Below are 4,132 nucleotides of genomic sequence, written 5' to 3' on the forward strand. Positions count from 1 at the left end.
AGACTTGATTACATCAATATCCAAATTAAAAAAAAAAATTGAAAGCTGCTTCAAGCATTTATTAGCCTGTGAAATCATTTGACTTCTCTAAGCTTCAGTTTCCTTGGCTATAAAATGGAGATCATATCAACTTTATTCTCATGAGATAGTTGTAGGGAAGTCAAACCCCTTCAATCTCCACCACCAGTAGCTCCTCTGCCACCAGCTCTTAATAATCTTGGACCAGCAGCACAGCCCTCCTCTAGTTGGGCAGGAGGCAACTGAATGGGGGCAGAAATAGAGGGAAGGCATCAGAAGCATCAAATTCCATTCATCTTGAGCATCTCCATGGGAGTTGCCCACCCTCTCCATGCCCTTTAAGACAATGTCCAGTGCAATGGCTGAACCAAAAGGACAGTAGTGGAAGGCTATTTAACAAGAGGACTTTCTTCTTAGAAAACCACTTTTGTATAAAGTTAGAATTTCTTGTCTTTAAATTCCATCCTTTAGTTTTCCGTTGTGTTGCACTTTAAAGAAATACCAAGAAACCACGAACAATGTTAGAAAAGATGAATTTAATTTCAATTTCCTAGAAGAAGGCACTCATCCTAAGGATATTCTGGACCAGAAAATTAATGAAATTTCTTCTTCTGATAATAAAGATTGCTTCTATGTTACTGACCTTAGTGACATCTTAAAGAAATATCTGAGATGGTACAAAGCTATTCTTCAAATAAATCATTTTTATTCTGTTAATTGTAATGACAGCAGAGCCATAATGAAGATACTTGCTGCTATAGGATCAGGATTTGATTTGCTAGCAAGACTGAAATTCAATTAGTACAGAGTCATAGGGTGCATCCATACAAACAAGTGTCACAAATTAAATATGTTCCCAACAATGAAGTACAAATGATGACTTTTGATAGTGAAGTAGAACTAATTGAAGTTGCCAGAGTTCATCCAAAGGCAAACTTTTTTCAACTTTGATGATTCCAAAGCTGTGTGTCAACTAAGTATTGAATTTGGTGCCATTCTCAAAACTAGTAGGCTAGTTTGAGCCTACTACTAGTTTGTGAGGAAGCAAAGGAACTGAATATTGATGTTATTGGAGTCAGTTTCCTTATGGGAAAAGGTTGACTGATCCAGAAACCTTCATCCAAGCACTTTCTGATGCCTAAAGTGTCTTTGACAGAGGGGTGGAGTTGGGTTTCAACTTGTATCTTCTTGATATTGGTGATTGCTCTTCTAGTTCTGAAGATGTAAAGCTTAAGTTTGAAGAGATCTCAAGTATAATCAATCCAGCATTGGATTAGTATTTTCCTTATGACTCTGGAATGAGAATCATAGCCGAATCAGACAGATGCTATGTTGCATCAGCTTTCAAGCTTGCAGTTAACATCATTGCCAAAAAACTTGAATTGAAGTTTTTTATGATGAAGATGAGACAAATTAATGACCCAATCTTTATGTACCATATAAATGATGAAATATATGAATCATTTAATTGCATTGTTTGAGCATGCACATGTTAAACCCACTCTACAAAAGAGACTCAAACCAGATGTGAAGTATTACTCTTCTAGCATATGGGGACCAAAATATGATGCCCTAGATCAAATTGTTGAACACTATGATTTATTTACCAGAAAGGCATGTGGGAGATTGGGTGCTGTTTGAAACCATGGGTGCTTATATTGTTGCTGCTGCTTCTAATTTCAATGAATTCCAGAGACCCACTATATATTATGTAATGTTTGGGTTAGCATGGCAATGCATGCAACAAATCAAGAAGCAAGATTTTTGGCAGAAGTAGAGGATCAGGATATCAATACTTTGCCATTATATTATGTTTGGGAAAGTGGAATGGAACATCACTCAACAACTTGTACTTCAGCTAGTAATAATGTATAGAAACTGTTTTTAGCCATTAATTGCAAGTTTAGCTTAGATTAGATCATTTTGAGGAACCATTAATCTAATTTCCACTAGAGTTTTAAAATTTGTTTTAAGAATAGGGCAGACACAAATGCAACAATATTAAGAGATGGGGTCACACTTATTTGTGTTCGAATAAAAACTATTTGAATATTTGTTTTATATGGATTTTTATTCACTTTTCAAATATGCTCCTAAAGATTGCCCCTCAGCTTTTAAGAACACATTTGTAGCTTGTACAAAAGCAGAATGGGATTGAGCTTAGTCTTGTGACCTGTTTTTAAATAAAACTATATTGAAATAAAAAAGATAGTTGTGGGGAATCAAATGAAATATTCCATTTACAACTTAAAGCACTATATAAATAGCTCTATTACTACTACTACAACCACGACCTCCACCAGTATAACCACTACTATTGATTTTGCTGCTGCTAATAAAAATATTAATAACACTTTGGCTAAACCATGACTTCTACAACTATAGTTAGCAGTCAATGCTAAAAGTTGCATAACTATTAAAACAGATTTAATCATCTAGCTGTGCAGGGTTTGTGCTGCATATGTAAGTTGTGTGCATTTCCATTTAGGTTATCTAAGTCTGACTCATGGTAAAGTATAGATATCTCTGTAATATTGCCCATACCTCCCAAGGAGGGAAGGAGACTTAATTCCTGTCATGAATGGTGCAAGAGAAGGAGCCATGAAACTGTCTACTCAGTTCTTCTCTGAGAGTAGTTATTAGACTAGGATTAGATATCTAACTAAACTTTAAATATTTGTAATGCAGAAGTATAAATCTTTTAGGGCATAATCATGTATTTTATCCAAAAATTCCATTTCTCAACCCTCTTAATTTTTGTCTCATCTCCATCTCTTGTATTCCCAGGATTCTTTTAAGTCGTGGCTAAAATCTCATCTTCTATAAGAAGCTTTTCTTAATTCCTCTTAGTTTTAGTATCTGCTCTATACTAGTTTTTTTCCAACATATCCTTGATATAGCTTGTTTGTACTTGGTTGTTTTCATGTTGTCTTCCCAAGTAGACTGTGAGGTCCTTGATATCAGGAATGATTCTTGTTTATGTCCTCTGAGCTTAACACAATGTCCAGGACATAGTATATGCTGAATAAATATTTACTTTTTGACTGAAAGACATGGCAAATTGTAGATTTACTTTATTTAAAGCTAATTATTTGTGTTTAGAAAGCTTTTGATTTTTGGGAAAAGGGGAATATTAGTGGGCAGTAGGATATAGTGATGGTGATACCAAAAAAAAGGGAGAAAAAAAATCAATAAAACTAAAAAGTAAGAAGAAATCAGAATATGGGAGGAGGATCAATAAGCATGGCAGTATTAGAAATAATCTACTAAATTATTCACATGCATACATACATATATACATGCCTATTCCTGTAACCATACACACAAACATATGTATATGCACAATATGTGTATGTTTATATATGTGTGGATGTGAGTGTAGCATTGATATAGTCAATTTTTTCATTGGGAATTCCTTATATCAAAGAAATCACAGGTCTGGTTTAAAATGTATATACATCATTGAAGATTGAGGAAGATTCAAAAATAAATGAATAGTTCTTACCTATAACAAGTTTGTAATCTACAAGTAAAAGGCACACACATAACAACATATATTAATTTAGCGCTTACTAAATGAAGAGTCCTGTGGTAGGTGCTGAGAAAGACACAAAAACTCCATCATTCATTAGTTGTATCAGGATGGTTAAGTCTCTTTACCTCTTTGTACCTTAGGATTAGCAGCTGAAAAAATGAGGGGCTTGGACTGGAAAATCTCAAAATTATCTTTGAGTTTCATTCTTTATGACTTTTTGGCATTCGATTTATGATAAAGTAATAGAGTTAAATTTAACCAATAATGCCATATGCCATAAATATAAATCATTGTATAATTATAAAATATCTGCATAAGTATTGCAAACTCTTATAGGCAATAAAGGTAATATAACTAATAACAAATTGTTAATTTGTTAAACTCCAGCTGTTTCCATACCTAAAAAGGAGGGGAGAAATATAATTTATCAACATAATTCATATCAATAAATCATGTTTCATTATAGACAATATATTTCTCTTTAAATGTTCTTACCTAATTTGATTTATTTACTATATGTGAAAGTATGTAGGTGGGGTAGGATGCTACATGAAAAACATGTAGAATACAAAGCAACTC

At 33.5% G+C, this 4,132-nt stretch overlaps 1 pseudogene; it reads left to right on the forward strand.

The window, feature by feature from the left end:
- Nucleotides 1-364: 364 nt before the first annotated feature.
- On the forward strand, nucleotides 365-1,893 carry LOC100927112 (annotated as a pseudogene).
- The last annotated feature ends 2,239 nt before the right edge of the window (nucleotides 1,894-4,132 follow it).

This window comes from Sarcophilus harrisii, chromosome 6 (genome assembly GCF_902635505.1).
Source record: "Sarcophilus harrisii chromosome 6, mSarHar1.11, whole genome shotgun sequence".
Lineage (NCBI taxonomy): Eukaryota > Metazoa > Chordata > Mammalia > Dasyuromorphia > Dasyuridae > Sarcophilus > Sarcophilus harrisii.